Raw genomic sequence first — 21,647 nt, 5'->3', positions numbered from 1 at the left:
GTCATGGGATCTACCTTCTCTCTCACTGAGCCTAACCACCTCCTAGTGTCATTCACTGTATGCTCTGCTGCCTCTTGCTCCCCCGGTTCAGGTAGGACTTGCCTGGTTCTATAGAGTCTGTGAGCTTTAACACTTTTGGCTCCTCAGCTAACTGGATCGGGTTTTCTATTTTCTCCCTGAACTCAGTGATGGCACCTTTTTTCTTGTGTCTTTTCTAATCCCGACTCACTTAACAAATTCAACATTTTGGTCTTTATTTCCATTTCCATGACCCATTTTGATTCCTCTTGCTTTCAAGTGTATACTATTGTATACTTATTGGTGTCACCTGTTAAAATTAATTCCCCTGTATGGACTTGTGAGGTCCATTTCCTTTCTCTAGTCTATACAGGCTTCATCACAATAGGAGTGTTCAACTTGAAAATGTTCAAGATCTTTTCCTATCCTGGAATTCTTAGATTTTGTGTCTAATTCCCACTTTCCAGGCTTTGCTCAGGTTGCTTCCTGTCATTAACTCCTCAATCAACTGTTATGAAGCCTCTACTCTGCACTAGGCACTGAGTCAGCTCCTAGATAAAGATTAACAGAACACAGTCCCTGCTCCATGAAAGCTCACCAAACCAATCTGCCACTGATAAAATCTGAGTGCTATGAACAGGCAGAAATACCTGTTATGGGAAGGAAGGGGAGAAGGTGTTGGGGAGACTTCTCCAGTGAGGCATAAGCTGCATCTCAGAGTCTGTGTAGGAGACAACTAAGTAAGGGAGTGTAGAGAAGAAGTGGTTCCAACAAGGGAGAAATTTGTGCAGACAGGTATGAGCGAACATGGATTATTTAAGGACTTCCCAATGGAAGAGAAATGTTGAAGCACAAGGCACATGGCAAGAGATGGTGTTCAAGAAGCATGCAGGGGCCAGACCCTAAAGACCCTTGAATGTCATCTTAAAGAGTTTCGTTATGAATATGAACTTAAAGGCTATGAGGATCTTTAAGAAGGAACCTGAGTAAGGGTGAGGCAGAGGCAAAGAGAAGAGATCTTAGTTATCCAAGTTAAAGTGAGAAAAACATGGACAGAGCTGGGGCCAGGGAATTAGACAGAGGGATTTAACTTTTAGAGCGTTTTAAGGGATAGAATCAGCAGGACATGGTGGCTATAGGCTTGGGTGTGAGGTAGAAGGAAAAATCGGGTTTCTGGCTAAGTGACTAAATAAATAGTATCTGCCTTTAAGAGACAGTGATCGTAACAGAATAAGGAGAAAGTTTCAATGGAAGGGATTGAATTCAGATTTGTCTATGTTAAATTTCATGTATACTCCCTTGCCTATAAGTCTTCCTAACTCTTATTCCATAGTCCCTAACTATCCCCTTACAGTCACATTTTTGTTGTTGTTGTTGTTGTTGTTGTTTTTTCCTTTTTTTGTATTTCACTTCATTTTGGTCCCATATGTATACCCTTCTTGAATCTTGGAGTGAACCATCTGCTTAAGCCCCACATCTTTTACTTCCAGGTACCACATGTGCCTGGCACAGCACTCAGCTCAGCTGGTAGAAAATGCTTTCTAAATCCCTGCCTTGTTGTCAGGGCCCCAAGAAGGGCTGGCATCAAAAGCCTCAGGAGATAATGTAGGCGGAGGAGACAAGACTCCCCTCTCTCTCCTGCACTTCAAGAACACATGTCCCCCAGCATGGAGGGCAGAATCGAGCTGCTCATTTCATGTTCACTCTTTTATGTTGTCGTTTTGAAATTTGATGTTCAAAAGCTCAGAGGCTATAGCAGGCAATCAATCCAAATGGAAATGTGTGAGGGCTGATGGAGCAGGGGGAACATGTTTCTGAGGGTCGGGATTTTTTTCCTCAGGATTTTTCTTGTGCCACATAGAAATATCTTTCTAATAACAAAGAGAAACTCGTGAAGATGAATGGGATAATGAACTCCACTCTCTAGCCTTTATGGACAGGAGTGGAGCTGCTTGAATGTGAGGGCTGGACAGGAGTGTGTGGCTGTGCCTGCAGCATGCAGGCATGGTGGGGGATCAACAGACAGATTCAGTTAACCCCTGTAGACTTTGCATCTAGGGTCTGGGAAGAAGAGGGGAGAGGGTTACAGACATAAGGAAGAGGGAAGAGGCAAGGGAAGAGTGAAGGGAAAGAAGGAACCGTCTGGGTGACTGAGGAGGGAGGAATGTTTTATTCAGTGTCCCCTCCCAGAGGGAAGAGGGAGAATGAATTAACATGTATTAAATAGCTATTACATGTCAAGACCTCCTTCATCCTTGTACATAATTCTATCAATAAGTCTGAGCTAGTTTTGTTATTATGAGTATTATTATTGTCATTATTAGCATTATTTTTATCCCAGGGGTATTCTTAACTGCTTTCTCCCTCAAAGAGTCTCCAGTGGGTTTGATTCAGGCACCACCTTACTCAATTTGAAGTCCACAGTCCCACTGACCCTTGGCTTAGGTTTATAGTGTATCCTGAAGCATTGTAAAGCAAGAGGAAGAGGTCCCTATGGGGTCATTCATTTGGGGAGTAAGCAAATCTCAGGTCAAACTCAGACCACAGTTATTCCTGTGAGTGGCCATCAGAGGAAGCTCTGGCTACCAAGGATGGTCATCCACAAAGGACTCTGAGGAAGGACAGACAGTCTCTGCAGGCAGTCTGGTTTACAGTCTCGTTGTGGCTAACAGGATGCTGCCACTGCCAGGTTTTGCTGGGGCCTTACAATACGGCAATCTTTCAGGTTTCCTCACTACCTAGTGATGACCACTCAGCCCTTAGATTTTAGTATTACTGCATACCTCTTTCTCCTCTGCTTTCCTTCCTGAAGACTGGGAAAGTCCAAAAGGAAGGTCTACTCTCCCCATCACCTTTCCATGACATAAGTCCGTACCCAGTAATCCCATCCCTGCCATGTCCTGTGTGAAACCCTCCTTTTCCCTTCTCATTCATCCTCTGTGGACCTTTGCTGGATCATCTCAATGGTGATGGTAATTGAGCAAAGACATCAAAAGATGGAGGCAACAATACTTGAAAGTCTATGTATTATGAATGAGATGGCATCTCAGGGTCCATGCTGGACAATGTCACTCATTGGTGGAAGGGTACATATCTAGCCCCCACCCCTCAGATTCCTCAATCACACTGCTGCTGCCTATACCACCTACATCATGTGAAGATTCCAGCAGCAACTGGAAGAAGCTTCTTTTGCCCTCCCATTGGAGCTGTTTATTCCCTTCTTCCTTCACTGATGCTTTTGGAAAGTGCTTCCCACCTGACTGCTCACCAAGGGCAAGTAAGTAGACATAACCCCAGCACATGGGCAAGTCAAAGGCCAGTTCCCTAAGGTCAATTTCCAGGGTGTCATCACTACCCAGAAGGCCCTACCATGGCTTTCAGGAACCCAATTCCCACACTCCTGATGGCCTCCGGAAGCCCAGGCAGAAGCTGCTCTTCCTCCTTCTTCAAAAGCAAGAATGATTTGACTTACAATCTTCTTGTGAAGAATGGAAAGGGGAAAAAATACAAAACATTTTATTTAATTTTAAAGGATGATTTAAAAAGTTTTGTGGTAAAATATACATAACATAAATGTTAACATTTGAACCATTTTTAAGTGCACAGTTCCTTGGCATTAAGCACATTCACACCGCTGTGTAACCATCACCACCATCCATCTCAGAACTGTTGTATCATCTCAAACTGAAATTTTATAGCCATTAAACAATAAATCCCCATTCCCCACCCTACCTTCAGTCCCTGTAACTATTATTCTACTCTTTGTCTCTATGAATCTGACTATTCTAGATACTACATGTAAGTGGGAAGGTACAACATTCATCCTCTTGTGACTAGTTTATTTCACTCAACACAAAGTCTTCAAGGTTCATCCATATTGTAGCATGTATCAAAATTTCATGTTTTTAAGGCTCAACAATTCCATTGTATGTATACGCCACATTTTGTCTATCCACTCATTTGTTAATGTTGGGTCATTCTCATATTGTAAATAATGCTTCTAGGAACATCTGTATGTAAATATCTGTTTGAGTCCCTGCTCCAATTCTTTTGGGTATGAACATAGACGGGGAATTATGGCATCATATGGTAAGCCTCAGTTGAGCTTTTCAAGGAACTGCCATACTGTTTTCCAGGGCAGCCACACCACTTTATAACCCCATCAACAGTGCACAAGGGGGTCTTATTTCTCCATGTCCTCAGCAACACCTTTTTTTTTTCTTTTCTTAAATAAAAGCCATCATAATTGGTGTGATAAAGCATTCTTCGTGATCATCCCTTGCCAGGTTGGATTTGTATTGTAAATGAGAAGACTGAGACTCAGCAAGGTTAGCTGACTTTACCGTAAACATAAAGTTGCCTAAAGGGTAATGGGAGCTCTTTTTGATCCTACAGGACACCACTCAACCTGTTGATTCTCCTCTCTGGTTAAACCTGGGTTAGAGATTTAGAAGGTCTTGGAAAATGTTTAAAAGAGAGGTATGGGGGCACCTGGGCAGCTCAATGGGTTAAAGCCTCTGCCTTTGGCTCAGGTCATGATCCCAGGGTCCTGGGATCAAGCCCCACATCGGGCTCTCTGCTCAGCAGGAAACCTACTTCCCTTCCTCTCACTCTGCCTGCCTCTCTGCCTACTTGTGAACTCTGTCTGTGAAATAAATAAATAAAATCTAAAAAAAAAAAAGAGAGAGAGGTTTGAATATGATAGGAATATCATATGTATATTATCCATACATTTCAAGCTGGCCTTTCTTCTGAGCAGAGTCATCAGTCAATAGGAAACAACTTCTCAGCTAATAAACGATCCAAATGTGGATGAGAGAGAGAAAGCCCCCAAGTTTCATCTAAGCCTCGCAGATGTGGGAGGCTTATGGGGGACACAAAATATATCCTGGGCTCTTCCCACAAGGGAATGAGCAGCACACCTATCACCACCCAAAACAGAGAAACATGTTGTGGAGTGGCACAGAGAAGACTTGCTCAGTGGTATTCTTGGTAGTGACTGGTGATAAAGGCACACAAGTCACATGTAGTCAACTGGAATGATGCCACTTAACAAGCCCCTATTAAGTGTCCAATTCCTTGCTTCATTCCCTGTAATGCAGCTCTGGCAGGCAAACATATGTTATTATCTCTGATTTACAGATGAAGAGACTCTGCTCAGGGCAATGAACTTGCCAAAGTCATAGCCCTTGGTGGCAGTAATGGAACCGGGACCTGGGCTCTGATATGTGTGGGTCCAAATGCCACATTCATTTCACTTCAAATACTCTTCCTGCAGTGGCATACATGTAACCCAGGAGCACCAAGCTGTGGCCCTGGAAGTGAGCAAACTATGGGGTAAGTACAGTATGGTTACTTGGGAGCATTTTTTACCTCGAAGTTTTGAGGAAAAACAGCAAAAATCAAAACATTACTTTTTTATGTTAAAAATATATATTATGGAATAGAATGCAAAATTCACACAAAAATGTCTAAGATAAAACACACAGCTTCAAAGAAATTTCACAGTGACAGCTAGCTGCCTTAGGCTCTACTTCTAGACCCCTGGGGGTAATACATATACACCTCTGCTGTTAGGAATCCTTCCATGGCAATCTTGGAGTTATGCTGCCCTACACTAGGGCATGAGAAGTTGGGCTTTGGAGACCCACCAGCCTCGGTTTAAATTTTGGTTCTCATTTACCAGCATTAGGAGCTCAAGCACTTTTTGTTTGAATCTTAGGCAAGTGATTTAACCTCTCTAGGTTACATTTTCCTTATTGATAAAATAGGGGGGAACTAGGACAACTACTTCATACAGTTACTATGAGGATAAAGTAAGATAGAGATAGAAACAGAGATCTATTTTTGTTAAGGTACCTGAAACATAGTAAGCACAATGTAAGTGTTCTTCTTCTTATTTACTCTGAGCCCGTTTGTTTATAGAATTGGAAAACTAATATATACCTTGTAAGAGAGTCATGGGCATTAAATGAGACATTACATACAAAGCACACAGTGTAGAGCCTAGCAGATAGAGAGTTTTCCACACAGGGTAGTTATTCTAATTATTATCACATCAGTATTGTTGTGATAGCATTGTGCCACCATTCCCAGGGGGAGATCAAGATATAACCCTAATCTGTCATGTCAGATTCATGGATTTCAACGTTTTTGATATTTGGCATGGTTTCTAAACAGGTTCCTCTATAGAAGATAGAATCCTGGACTCTTTGAACCCAAATTTGAATCAATTTGTCATTGTTGAAGTTGCTATGAGTAGTGGAGGTTTCTCTCTGATGCGATGGAAAAATATCACTTAAGACATTCCCTTAATCCTATCTTTCCAATCATCTAGAGCCTCCTCAACTTCCAGCATCCTCCAGGAAGGTTTACAGAGTCACCCCCACCCATCATCACATACAGAACCTTTTAAAACCTTATAGAATGAGGTGTAATTTCCTTTGTGTCTGTCTTGTTTCTCCAATTTGATTGTGAGCTCCCTATGGAGGAATAGAATTTGCACCTGTGGCCCAATGCTATGCAAAGTAGGGACTGAAACCCCCAAACCATGAGCTCTTTTTTTTTTTTCAGTTGTCATTTATTTTTGGCTCTTGGGGCAATGTTATCTTTTCAATATGAAAAAAAGCAAGTTCAACACAAAATAGAAATTTGAAGTGTAGGACAGGATGAAGCCAAGGGCAGGGGAGGGAATAGCAAAAGGAAAAAATGAGATGTTGCCAAAGATGTGAGGGTCTCCTTGTCCCCGCTCTGGAAGAATTATGCAAAAGATTTAGGTGGCAGTACAAACCGTTCTGTATATATACAGCAGAGCTGGGTGTTTGCTAAGAAAGGGTGGGGATGGGGAGGGTCTTTCTGGAGGCTATGAGCTCTTTTTTCTAATTGGTGAGCCAGAAGAAGGTTTTTGGTTTGGAGATTTGCTTTTTTTTGGGGGGGAGGGGTAATCTGGAGCATCTTTTGCCATTTTTCTGTCCCAAGAGAGAATTCTTTGAATTCACACCAAACATCCTACGTATCAGCAGGGATAATCTCCTGTGCTTCCTCTACAGTAGGAACAAGATTGGGAGCACCAGGGATGATTCACAAATATTTGAAGTCTGGGTTGTGCGTTCCTTTAGCATCATGTGAAGCCAAGGATATAAAAGCCAGTACCTCACGAGCTCTCAGGGAAGGAGAAGACCCCGAATCTTCAGACTGGGAAGCCGGTGCGTCTTCCTTCGGGGATGATCACTATGAATGAAATAATAATCCATAGTTGAATGCCTGGGCCTTTACCACCTATGGGCAGAAGTGGGTGGGTCCTGTCAACAACAGTCTCCAAATGAACATGGTGATTGGACCATGACTGCAGGGCACCACCCCATCTTAGTGCCCCACAAAAGTCTTCACTGTCACACCTGAAAAGCCCTAGAGCACCACCCCTGCGTCCTAGAGCTCATCTCAGGCCTCCTGAGGCCCAAGGCCCCTGTGCAGCCAGTGGGAGACACCTGCTCTCCCCTGCACCCCAGACTATGTCTCAGTCCATGTATCTGCTGAGCCTATAGGATGCTGAAGTTGCATGTGCCCTGAGGGGACCAGGTGGGGGTGCCCCACACCTGAACTCAAGGCTGCCAAGCACAACTATTTGGATCCAGATAGACAAAATTCAGCATCTTCAGCTTTTGGATCTAACTGCTCACTCCTCTCTTGCTGGAAATCAGTCACTCGGCACAGGCAAGAAGAAGATGCCACTTGTGCACACTATTCTCCATACAGCTAACCCATCCCTTCCCGTGCCTCCACCCACCACAATAACAACAAGAAATGCAAACAAACAAAGCTCCTGGCATCTAAAAGAGGGAACTTCTTTGCAGTATTTTATAAAAAGCCCTAACACAGAACACGCATGCGAATGGTGGGCTCCCGGGACCCTCATCTCTCTGCCTGCACAAAGGCCAAATGAACTGGGGCTCCACCAGGACACTTGGCTGCAGTTAATTTGCTTAGCCTTTTATACCCCTCAAAACACATCCACATATATTATCTCAGTTGATTCTTAGGGAAACTTGGTGTTGAGGTCAGTGCTTTTTGCCCCATGTACATTGTTCACAGCATAAAAAACAGCATCAAATTAAAGAGTCTTCAACTTGAGGTGCAAAGGACAGTTGCCTGAAGGAAGCTGGAAATGTCTAAAGCTTATGCAGGACTATCAGAAAGAGCACAAAGCATTTGGCTACTGAGACAACTGTGCATGTAAGCCTGTGTGTATGTGTGTATGCATGTGTGTGCATGTGTGTGAATGTGTGTGTATGATGTTTATGTACAAGCAGAGGCCCTGAGGACTGGCTGAAATGCTCTCTCGGAGGTCCAGGCTGGGAATGGAGAAGGGAAATTGCAGAGTCCAGAGCTGAAAGTGGTTTTATTGTTTTGTATCATAATAAGGGCCCTCGAAGGCTCCCAGGCACTGTGCCACCCATCCTCTGGCCATGGGACAAGCAATCCTGGCGAAGGTGCCAGGAACTGCTTCTTCACTGACCGTCTTCCCAGTTTCTGTCCAAGGGAGAGGCCAGATGGAGGAAGTCAGTGAAGGGGCAGCCATTCCCTCGGCTCTCTTCCAGTCTGTCAGCCCTAAACTGTCGGATCAGCATGCAGGAAGCAGTTTAGCTTAAAGTGATGTCATATGCTGGGGCAAGATGGTGAGGTGGAGAGGAATAATAGGGGGAGGGGCACTGGGGCCATCTCCTCCCATGGACCGGGTGCTGGCTGCCGGGAGTGCCGAGGCAGGGGAGGAGAGCTGGAGCCAGCATTAGCCAACCGTTCCACCTGCTCCCAAGCCACAATGGAATCAGTTATCTTTTTCCACACCATTCCTAGGATGGAGTGGACCTTCCAATGCCAGATTGCTGACCATCAGGGCCCGCAGAGAAGATATGACAAGTCCTAGCACAAGTTACAGAATAAGAAAAAAGCAAGGAAGTAAAGGCGGAGCCTAAAGAAATGCCTGGTATCTCCCATACCCATCCCCCTGCCAGCAGTTACTGGGCATGTAACGAGGGCCAGAATGAAAGACCATGAACTGGGACCTCAGGGAGATAATAGGAAGGCAGGTTACAGAGGGGAGGAGAGGAAGAAGGCAGAGAGAGAAGACAAGAAAGGATGTTGAAAGAAAAGCGAGAGAGGAAACCAAAAAGGTGAGCTAGGCAGGCTTTCAGAGATGGGTTGGTCCAGCCTTCACTCTCATAGAGGAAGATACAGCAGCTCCAAGCATGAAGGTTTGGGAGTGGACAGACCCCAGGCATTGGAATTGCAACTGAGTCCCTCACAGCTCCAGGATCTGGGTTCACACTTTCCCTGAGCCTCTGTTTCCCCAGCCCTCAGAAGCAAATAGAAGAAATGGGCTTTCAGAGCCATTGTGAGGATTGCGAGAATACATGGCTGTGGAAGCGATAGTCCAAAACAGCACTAAAGCATGGGTTCAAAGGTCACTCAGGCATTGCACTAGTTTCTAACGCCACATAACAAATTGCCACTCATTTTTCCAGTTGAAACAACAGGCAGTTATTAGCTCCATTTCCGTGGGTCAGTCCTGTCACCACTTAGCTGGGTTCTCTGCTTTGGGTCTCCCCAGGCTGCAGCTGGCTGATCGTGGCTGGGGCCACGATCTCACCAGCAGCTGAAGTCTTCCATCCAGATTCTACCAACCGTGTGTTGGTAGAATTCCGTTCCTGTGACTAAGGGACTGAGGCCCTCCACTCCTGGAGGCCACCCACAGCTCCAGATCACGTGGCCCTTCCCACACAAGGCAGGGCCATGCAGGAGAACATCTCTCTTCCAGGATCCTAGGACAGGGTCATATATAATACAGCATAATCATGGAGTAATCTTCCATCGCAGTTGCCATCGTTCAGCAGGCAAGTCATAGGTCCCCCGCTCTCCAGGAGGGGTGATTACACAAGGACATGACTCCTTAGTGTCATCCTGGGGCGCATCCATCCTCCTGGGCTTCATTTTCCTTCTTTATAGAATGACACCCATAAACCCAGTTACCACTGTTAAATAAAATGATATAAATTAATGTATCTATAAAGCACTAAGACAAGGCCTGGTCCATAGTATGTATTATATGTAATTATTAAGCATTTCAAAAATTAATTAATCTTTCAAATACTTGTCATGCAGCAAACACCCAGGAAAGGAGTGATGTCTGAGGTCAGCAGGTTATGTCCAAGTCACCAGGAACCAGCTGCCTTTGGGCCCAGGGCTCATTCTCTCTGGAATGCCACCCCATTGGGGAACAGCGAGGTAGAGGAGTCGAGCATTCTGAAGTGAGACAGGTGCAAAGTCTTCCTCCTTTTGGTTGGTGGTCAGAGTGTGTTCCTGTTTCCTCCCAGAGCCCTGGAGGCATCCCGGTCCCTCACACTGCTGGCCTCAGCTCACACCTCACTGGCCTCACCCAGCCTCACCCACATACCACAGCTGCCTCCATGACCAGCCCCTGCTCCAGGTCTCCCACCCTTCCCATCCCATCCCACCAGCAGGAGGCCAAGGCAGCCCCCAACCCTTTGCCCTCCCTCTTTCTAATCTTGTTTATGCATAGTATTTCTCATATTTGCAAAACATAAAAAAAAAAAAAAACCCTTAAAACTAAGAGGCTGTTTTCCATTCCTGAGGTGGGCTCCGCTTGCCACCACGCACACTCACACGCATATATTTGAACAAGTTTGATTCAGTGTAGCTGACACAAAAACCACTTAGTCGTTTCTCCTACATCATCCTAAGTTAATACCTCTGACAGGCTGCAGGAGGCCTTTCAGCAATTTTTCTCTTTCAGCTTTTCTCCTTCCTCCTCAAGCCACCACCTCCCCACCCCCTGCTCTCCCTCACTCCCTTCCCCTGCTGTAAAATTTGCTTTCCGCTCAAAAGCTGACCAAACCTTTGCAATTTGTATCCATCGCATCGTGAGACCAAATTGAAAGGCGAGTGGCAGCTCTAAATGGGAACGGGGGCAGCCCAGCCTTGCAGGGATGGATTCTATTTGTGCTCCATGTGGGGGAATTTAACTGTTCCAGAAAGATAAGAGATGTGCTTGTTCCCTCTGCTCCCTGCTTTGGAGAGCGCCCGCTCAGAGGGCTGCTGCAGCCCTGGGCAGTCTCTATTGCAAGTTTACCTGCTTCCGCTTCCTGAGGAGATAGTCTGGCCTTTGTGTCCTGCCGTGGGTGGCCCTGGAGAGTGATTTCCAAAGCCTCAGACCCTGTATCTCAGCTGTGGATCTTTGGTCCCAAAAGGGAGAGGGATGAATTATGCTAAATAAATGAATATGCATTCTGCCCCCCACCACCTCTCTTTCTCTGTCTCTGTCTATGTCTCATGTCTCATGTCTACTGCTCTGCCTCTCTTCTGCTCTGTCTCTCTTTCCTCACATGTCTCTCTTTCTCTCTCTCCCTTTCTCACTCATGCATGCACACACATACAAGCAAACCTGGGAGCCTGCGTTCTGATGCACAGTCTTACCTTCCTCACCCCTCACCCTCCACCCCTGCCCTTACTCATTTCCCAGAGCATCAGGCTGTCTTTGGGTTCATTTTCAGCAGGATAACACATGTGCAGGGAGGGCTGTTGCAGCTCGAACACTGAACACTTCTTCACCCCAAAGTGTTCCTCTTGCCCTGAGAAAGTGGCCGTAGCTCTGCCCAGGACCACTGAGTCCTAGATTTGGCCCACTGCAGCCCAGCTGAAGTCTGACCTCTGACCGAAGCCCCACAGCCTGGAGGCTGCCTTTCTCATGGGCTGGGCCGCCAGCAGGGGGCAAGCTGGCCTCGTAGCTGGCAGCAGCAGCCAGGGCCAGGCGGCAGGGAGGGGCAGGGAGGGGCAGTGCTAACTTGCTCGGGGAGGCGGGGAGGCCATTATTTAAGGGCCCAAACTTCTCTGCTGCAGGCGTCGTATTTCCTGAGAAGGAGCTCTAAGCCTCACGCCAGCCGGGAAGAAGCCCTAGCTGTGGAGAACCATTAAAAAGGAAGCACAAAATTAGCACACCCTGTGTCTGGGACAGTGTCAGGTTACAGGTGCAGAAGCCTGAGAATAATGGTGAAATAAAAAAGAAGAGCTACCACTATTTGACACTTGCCACGCGCGTGATCTCTTTTGTTCCACCGCAAACAAGCACACTGGTATTATCTCTGTCCTGAAGATGAGAAAACTGAGATTCAGAGAGGCGAATTAACTTGCCCAAAGTCACGTGGCAGAGAAAGGTTCTGCCTGACCTTTACAGAACTGACCAGACAGAACTGACTGACCTCTGCTGCGTCCCCAGGGGTGAAGTTTCAAAGCATCCCCTTCCCTGAAGCAAAGGCCATCCTGCCCTCTGCCGGCAGCCTATGCGCCCCTGCTGTTTTGGAGTGTCACCCCCTGCAGGAGTGTTCTCACTTTCTAAGGGAAGTCAGGAGGCCAGTGAAAGGTCAAGACCCCAGGACGGAAGGAAGCACTGGAGAAGCACTGGAATGGGAGCAAAAGATGGACTCTGGTTTTTCATCTGTGCCTCTGTTGTTTATCCAGAACTACACCAAGGAACTGGGTTGTTTGTTGTGATGGTGGTTGTTTTTTATTATGTCTTTCAGAATTTTACTTCATATTAAATTTCTACATTTTTATAATTTTTTCTTTTATATTATCAAGAGGAGCAAATTGACAAATATCACAGAGGAACAGGGGGAAAAGGATACAATTAGCTTCTAAAACACACATACTTTGAATCCTATATGCTAAAAAGAGTGGTGATGATCAGAGTCTGATTTTGAAAATACAGTGATAGTGAAGAGATGATGTATGACGAGAAAAGCCAGTCGAGCCTATTTGATGTCATTTGCGCTTGGTTGACAAGAGAGTGTTGAAGGTGGATGACACTCTGCTGGTGAAGGCTGGGCAATGCCGTGTGTTCATGGCCAATGCCTGTAGTCACTGGTGTCAACGAATTGTGAGGAATGTGTACGCGAGTGTGGGAATGATTGAGGGGCTAACCATTCAACAGGGGAATGGTCGGGGAAAACAGAGAGACAGAGTAAACAATATAACTGCCTGTACGAATATTAACATAACGCGGGTTAAGAAGTGAAATTATTAGGCTAGCTCCAGAGTGAATTGTTAGAAATGGCAAACTAAACATGGTCTGATGAAGCACTTTTGTCTTAATTCTATAACCTGTCGAACTGAAATTAATATCATATTTGCTATGTCCACCAACATGTGACAGAGTAGAAGTGACAAATATTTGGTCATTCTAAACTCTTAGCTCCTTACTGAAGATTTTTTGAGAATCACACCAATTTTCTGGACACTTAATGTTTCTGGAGCTTCAAAAAGTTGCCATAATCAATTAGAAAGAAGTAATTCAGTTGGTTTAAAAGTTGGCACATATGTATGGGTATTTTAGTCTCTCAAATATGTAAGTGTGGTTGTTATTATATCTTTCCTTCTGGACATAATCTTAATAGAACACAGAGACCAAGGAATTTTAACCTGGGGTCCTCGAATGGGTTGAGGGATCCAGGAACCCCCAACAAACTGTGTGGGAGAATTCATGTGTGAGGGTGTTATATACATGTGCCTGGGAAAACAGTCCATAATTTCCATCGGATTCTCCAAGGGGTCTGTGAACAGAGAGTGTGAGAATGGATGTGCTAGATAACCTTCAAGTTGCTTCCAACTCTGATATCCTAAAACAGATGAGTGCCTGTCAAATGAAGGAATTTCAGGACCATAGCAGACAAGATATCTGAGAACCAGAGAAAGGCTTTCCACAAAATCCAAACCATGATATTTAGGTGGATGGTGGTCCAGCTGTGAACAGAACTACAGCCTCTGAGCCTCCCTGCTCTTCACCTGATGACAGGAATTCATATATGGTTTGCATTGTTGTAATTACAGGGAAAGGGATTGCTCACAGGGGAAGCTGGTGAATGGAGAACCTCAGACACAGCCCCCTGGGAACAGTATCCCACTGGTCATGTCAAAAGAATGACATTTCCTCTGCCTATCAGTCTCATCTGGACCAAGCCAGGGCTTTCTTTAGCTAGATTGTCAAAGATATTTGCAGAGTCCTCTGCAAAATTCCAGGGAGCACTGAAAAACTGGTCCATGCTTTCTAGGGAAGCTGAATACCATGCCATGTTGGATGAGAGGGAGGTAAATCTAATTATTCCTTATCCCAGTTGGTGCTTAGTGCTCACATACCTGTTTTAAGATCAGATCAGGTTAAAATAGCTACCGTCTTTATCCCTGATAAAAAAGAGTGGGTTATCATAAATTAACACAAAGGCAGTTTAAAAGTGTGGGAAGAGGGCATGGAAGGAGAGGATGGTTTTGTGTACTTTGAGTTGTGAGACCTAGGATGATAGAAGTTGGTCATGAATCTAAGAATCTTGGATATATTTGGCACTACATGTCTCACCCCCAGCAAACCCCCTAGTCACTGTCAGAAGCTCAGTGATTAAGAACCACAGCTAGATAGAACACCTTCTGCCGTCCCACTCCTTTCACCTCCAGCCTGGTCAGGCTCTTTGATCGGTCCTGCCTATAACCCGTGTGAGGTCTCCTCTGCATCTCTCAGTAGACATCCCCTCCACAAGCAAGGCCCAAGCCCAGAGTAGGAGCTGGAGATTTCCCAGGTACTGGACAGCTCTGCCAGGCAGGCTGGGGCAATGTTTGGACCAAGAGCAATGGCTTTCTGGTGTGTCACTTTCATTAATGTGCGCTAATAGAATATCATTTAGTAATGACTTGACTTTCTCTCTTGCTCTGCAAATATTGGTAGAATATGAAGTTTGCTCAAGTTTCTTTAAAATGTGTATTTGGATCATCTGGGATGTAAAAATGAAATTCTTAATAGGGCTCCAAATCAGTCAATGCCCATCAGTCCAGGGAGTCCCAACCAGCATTTTTATGAAAGCCTCTGCCATCAACTGAAGTTGATAACTGGAGACTTGGGGATCTGTAGACATACTGTAAAGATCCAGGATTAGGCAGGCAAGGAGGGAAGGGTTTGATTCGGGAAAGTATGGTAAAAGGAGATGTGTGGTGATTGGTATCAGGAAGGAGCTGCCAGAGTCAATAGAGATAAGGTAAGGGAGCCTGTGATGGGGATTCAGAGGCTGGAACATTTGAAGGTAAGGATGCAAGTAGGTGATTACCATCAGAGAGGCCTACCTGGAGACAGCAGGGTCCTGGGGGTTAAAGGAAAAAACTCCAAAGACTGGTAAAGAAAGCAAGACAAGGACTGAGCCTTGAAGTATAGAGTACTGGACAAGTGATCTAGATAAAGGCTCCAATCCAGACCTTGTATATACCAGGGAAGACTTGGCCTTGGAAACCAGACTAAAAATAGTTCTGAATGGGGACAAAAGGTCAAGGTTATCTTGATGCTAAATTCTTTTAGTTGACTCTAAAGACAGAATTGTATTGAACCTAGTTTGGGTGATTGCTTTCATCTTCTCTGGCTTCCATAACAAAATATCATAGATAGGGTGGGTTAAACAAAAAACATATTTCTCAGAGTTCTGGAGGCTGGAAATCTGAGATCATGGTGCTGGCTGATTCAGTTTCTCATGAAGACCCTCTTCCTGGCTAGGATACAGCCTCCTTGCTCATTCCTCACAAAGTGAAGAGATAGTCTTTCTCTCCCTTCTTAATGAAGCCACTAATCTTACCATGAGGCCCCACCCCTCATGACCTCATCTAACCTCATTTCCTCCCAAAGACTTCATCTCCAACTACCATCACAATGGGGATTAGGACCTCAACACATGAAGTTGGGGGAACAGTTTACTCCAAAGCAGGCTTTAAACTATACATCAGGCTTTGATGGCTCCCACTGGTGGTACCGTGGCTCCTGGTCCAGGAAAAGAAGAGAGGGAGGGGTAAGAGTGTTACCTCAGGAAGAAAGCAAGAGAGAATGAAGCACTTATTTTCCTACATGGAGACAGAATCCAGTCCTTGTAGCTCAACAAAGGTGCCAAACCCAGTGATGCCCACCATGTGAACTATTTCCAGGAGACACAGTCTTTCTCTCCCCAAAGAGACATACAACAAGAATAAAAGCCCTAGAAAGGCTATGGATATCAATGCCTCAGTTAAGAATGGGGAGCTGGCTAGGCTGTCCTGGGGGTACCTATTGTAGAAGGGCAGAGAGTTGTGGGCTGGGCGGGGTGGTACTCAGAGGCATGATTCTCCTCTCGCTTCTCAGGAAGGTTTCCAGTCCATAGCAGGCTGCCTGGCCAATACAGGATGACTTTCCAATGAAGATGTTCCAAAGACAATTAGGTTCCAATTACAGAAGTGAGTGATGAGTGGATGAGCAGCTCCTTGCCATCCTCTCTAACCCTGGCAACTTAACCATTCCAATGCCACTTGGGCAAGATCTAAGAACACTTGTCTTCACCTGGCAACTGAGCTGTTCTTGCAACAAACATGCCAAGAAGAACATAGACTTTAGTTTCAGAGTGGGATTCCAATAATGGCTTTCTACCAACTAGGCATAAAACTTTGGAATAATTACATAATCTGAGTTTCAGTATATTAATTTAGGTACTATGAATTTATGTATTATTTATGTATTTATGAAAACCTATTTCATACAATTTTCATAAATATTTGCTACTAATAATAACAATAGTACTCAACTGAGCACTTACTATGTTCCAGGCACTGTGCTAAGTGACTTAGATAAATTAGCTTGTCTTAATGGACATGGGCTTTATTTCAGTCTCCCTAAATTTCTATGCCTGGAAAAGGCCAGAAATTGGCACCTGGGCCTATCAGGTAATAACTGCACAATTACAGGCCTTATGTCCTTGAGGCAGTGAATAGTCCTGGCAAAGTTGATTCTATTCCATGAAGACAAATGTGATGGTAAAGCAGGAGTGTTTCCACTCTGAGCTTCAGAAAGCATGGGAAATGTACTGTGCCTTAAGCATATACCTGATTCCCTTACCCTGCTACCCAAAGACTACCATGATCTGGTTTGGATTGTCTTTTCATCCCTAGATCCCATTAAGTTCCAGGAGTGAGTATACACTGCCTTCTCCCCTCTTCACCACTCTGTTCACATCAACCCTTCCCTTCCTCTACTTGGAACTCTTCCCCAATACTTAAGGCTTTGCTTAAATCATATGTTTTTCATTGGGTTATCCCTGATGCTCTTAGCCAGAACCCCGTTAAACACTTCTTCTTCTTCTCCTTAATTTTAAACTTCTATTTTAGTCCTTATCAAATTTTGTCTTGTCTCAGTCATTTGTGGATGAATCTGCTCTCAAACATTAACCTGATCCCATAGGCAGAGCAAATAGTGCCTTATTTAACCTTTTATCCTACCCTCTGCTCTAAGAATGGAACCCAGCCAAAGATACAATTCATGTTTGTGAAACCACAGTTAATTGAATTGAGATTGGTTTCCATATCTCCTGACATATAACAGAGCCTTAGAGGTGGAAGAAGAGAACAATTTGGAATGCAGGGCCAGGGCCTAGAATGTTCTCAGCTTCCTCAATGAGATGAGAGCCTCTGTAAAATCCACTGGCCCTATTACGGGATAAGGACCAAGGATGCTGTATCCCAAGCTAACATTAGATAAACAGTGAAGTGCTTCAAAGACAGATGTCCCATCCCTCTTTGTAGGCTCATGTTCCTGACTCCAGGGCCCCCATGTCACACCCTGATCCCCAAGTACCTCTTCTGAAAAGACTTCCTGAACAGTACCCCAAGTTCTGAAAATTGCCGTCTGCTCTGGTCCTAAAAACCTATTGAAAATCTACCGATCCTGAGTGGCAATCTTCTGAGAACTTTATTTTACACAGAACTAAATCTGACAAATGAGGCTAGTGGCCTCTACTATCTTTTTGTTATACCTTTGCTCATGGGAGTGTACAAAAGCCTTGGAAGGAACTTAGCACCCTCCTGTGAATATCCCTCACCTCCAAGATCTTCCCAAGGGGTCATAGTAACTGCTGGATTTGAAGAAGATCAGACCTCCTCTAGACCCATACCACCCCCACTTGTCCACTTCAGGGCTTTGCCCTTCCTTGAGTGTGACACGGGCTGATCTGTCCCTGTGTCTCAACAAGGAGCTGGGTTAGAGTCTGGGTTAGAGCCTGAAGTTCTCAGCAAACCTGTTGGTTTCCTTCCCTGGTTAGTCTCCCATGGTTTGGACAAATCTGCCATTCAACTACCATCTCTCTTATGCCTCTGTCAGAAGAGAAGAAATTTGGTTATGTATTCTACTCACCTTTTCTCTGAGAATAGCATCCTGAACAATAACCTCTAGGTAAAAGGGGGATGTGTTTGCTATGTAAACTGAGCTTCAAGTCCCATATTCACCTGGTGCCCGTCCTTCAAAGCATTCTCCTAAGCCTCTGTCATCTGTATATCCATCATTCTGGAGCTGACCATCTCAAGATCTCTGACCCATGAGAGGGAGTCAGGTGGAGATTTCCAATCTGAGACAAACTCACGGCTGAGTAGGGATTGTAGTGGACATGCAGCATGGCCAGAAATTGGAAGAAGGTGCTAAGAAAGAGTGAAATGTACAAAGAAATGGAAACCTCAGCAGAGATGACGAACTTAGCTGTTCAAAGCTTGCCTCCAATGCACCTTGGCATGTTGCCTGTGGCACAATCCGACGGGAATGGTCAGCTTGCTGCCAAAGCCAGTAGGGTGTTCCTGGAGACTAGGTCCTCAGCCTCTCTCCCACTCTGCCTCCCTGCTTCATCTCTGGCAGCTCATTTGCTTTCCATAGCCTCTCATTTCCCCATGTTGGTTTAGTCTCAGGCCCAGACCCTGTTCAATATTTGTCTCCCAGCTCCACTATTTGCTCTCATTTCCATACGTTTAACATACATATTAGCTGCCTCCTGCCTTGTCCCATAGCTGTCACTGGCTCTTTCAGCCTCAGTCTGGTCGCAGGACCACTGGGCACCCCAGTTTCCACTGCTTCACTCTCATCCCACCAGGAGACTGCTGAGGGGCTGCAGCATAGAGCTGAGTAGCTGTGCCTGGTCCTCACCCCCACCCCACACTGACATACACAGGTGGACCCAAGTCTGGTCAGCAATGGCTCAGTATTCTCCCCTGTGCTTCTCATCCCCTCAGGTTGCCCTTTCTTCCCTCTGACAACTTAATATTGATTGATATTCTAGAACTATAATTTCTCCCTTAATGAGAAGTCAGGGTAAGAATACAATTAAAAGTGCTAAAAATGGACTCTTGAGGTCCTATCCTGAGTGCCCTTTCCCTGACCACAGCCTTCATCTTCTTAAATTTACTTTATATTCCCCATACCAGCTTGGCCAAGCTGCCTTCCACATAGGTGTTCAGAGTCACTGACTCTTTGAAATGAAGTTTAGAGGTCATGTAGCCCAACTATCGAGCTATGGCTTGAATGTGCCTTCAGTTATCTGTTCAGCCTTCCCCAAGCTCCTTGCGTATGTCTAGGCCAGATGTTGGGGATGCAGAATGAAGAGGAATGGCCTCGCCTGGAACAACCTCTCATCTAATGAAGGAGGCAAAGACATGCTAAGTATAGTGCAACAAGACAAGTTTAAAACAGGAATGAAGCGGCTACCAGAGGAAGACCCTAACTCAACCAAGAAGTTGAGGACATTAGCAAAGTTTTCCTGCAGTTCATTAGTAATTATCTCAAGCTAAAGGAAACTCACTGCCTCCAAAAGTCTCATTATTTTTCTTAGCCTTTCTTAGCCACATACTTTTTTCTGTATGTCCCTATTGCCAGCAACTAGCAATCTAAAAATTTAATGAAAAACGGCATTAGCTTTATATGAATCATGTTCCTCTGCCTCAATGTTCCCATCTATAGTAAGAAAAAAATCAAACTCAGGGATTTCTTGAATTCTGAAATCTAATTGACCTTACAACAAATTGCTCTCAAGTCCTCTCCTCTTCATACTCACTGCCACTTTAAAGATGACCCTTGTCACCTTCACCTTGCTTTTCAATGAGCCCATCCTGATGCTTCTGTGTTATCTTTCTTAAAATCCTGCTAATTATGTCATCCTTGTTCCCATCGCCTCTAGGATAAATTGACACGGTTAGCTTCAGATACATTTAGGATCTTTTATAATCTGGCCCCAACATACCTTCTTCGTGCCCTCTGCCACCATGAACTCTTTATGCCATGATGAACTTCTCACAATTTCTTAGACATGGGAACCCATTTCAAAATTCTGTCCCTGTAAGTGCACGTGCCTCTCAACTAGAAGTGTCATCACCCATCTTTATCAAGCCACAAACTCTTGTTTATACTTAGATCCTAGTTCAAAGCTTATGTGTGAGAAGGTCAAAGCCAGCTGTCCTGAAGCACATCATTCACACTTCTATCCTGGCAGAAGTAGCCACCTTCCAAGCAGTTCAGTCATCCTCACCACCTGGTGTTCGTGCCCTGGTACAATCCCATCCACCAACCTGTGTAGCCAAGAGGATGAAATGTGACAATATGACTTCCCGGACCAGCTTATAGAAGACATCACAACTTCCCCTTGCCCTCCCTTTGACTGCTCACCCTGGGAAACTAGCAGTCATGTCATGAAATCTGCAAGCAGCCTAGTGGCCCCAAAAGGCAAGAACAGAGGTCTCCTGCCAACCATGCTAGTGAGTCAATCTTCCAATGTCTCCTTCAGCCCCAGCCAAACCCTCTGTGATTTGACCCCCTCCTGACATCTTGACCCCAACCTTATGAAAAACCCTAAGCCAAAACCATCCAGCTAAGCCACTCCTATTCTTGACCCACATATCCTGAGAAATGCTAAATATTCATTGGTGTTGTAAGTCATAAGTTTGGGGGCATTTTATTACTCAGCATTAGATAACAAATACAATAGCTCTTATCTTATTGCACTAAAATGGGTCTTTTCCATCTTCTCTGCCCAGTCCACCAGCACCTTTGTGAACAAAGCCATTATGTCTTTCATTTCTAGACCTATAATGCCTAGCACATGGTGTGATGCAAGAAATAAACTTTAAATAAATACTTGTCTAATATATTAAGGAATTAGTAGCTAATTTTTAAAACTCTAAAGATCTAGGCTATGTTTCTTTCTTCAACTTCTTGATTCTTTAATCTCTTTCTTTTTCAGGAACAATCTGTCCCCTATCTCCACCATCATACCTTACAGGGCTTTACATCATATTCACAGTTTGTAAAAGAACTTTTATCTGCCGCTTCCTACCTACAGTGACATTCTGTGGTTGGCAGAGAAGGCATGCATTACATGTATTATTAAGCATGTTTTTCACAGAATTAAATGAAAGCATAAACAGGTTAAGGTGTTTGCCCATTTGTAAATGATAGAACTCCAGTTTTCCTGACCCGGAAGAGTTCAATGTCCACTAGCTCATCCTGTCTGCAATAGGTGCCTGGGCCCTGCAGGTGTTTCTGCTGCTTCTCCTAACAGCCCATTATGGGGACCTCTGAAGGGACCCCGTCTCCTGATCCTGGATAAGGGTGAAGGTGATCATTCATGCTTAGAAGGGTCTCCTGCCTGGCCATGCTGTCCTTCCCAGGCCTAGTAACTCAGCCCCCAGGCATGGCAAGACAGTCTTGGCCCTGAGCTAAGACTCGATGTTCTGGCTCCTCATTCTCACCAGCAAAT

The sequence above is a fragment of the Lontra canadensis genome, unplaced genomic scaffold, assembly GCF_010015895.1.
Source record: "Lontra canadensis isolate GAN:19392208 unplaced genomic scaffold, GSC_riverotter_1.0 scaffold10, whole genome shotgun sequence".
NCBI classification, from domain to species: Eukaryota; Metazoa; Chordata; class Mammalia; order Carnivora; family Mustelidae; genus Lontra; species Lontra canadensis.
Note: the sequence above shows the minus strand (reverse complement) of the source record.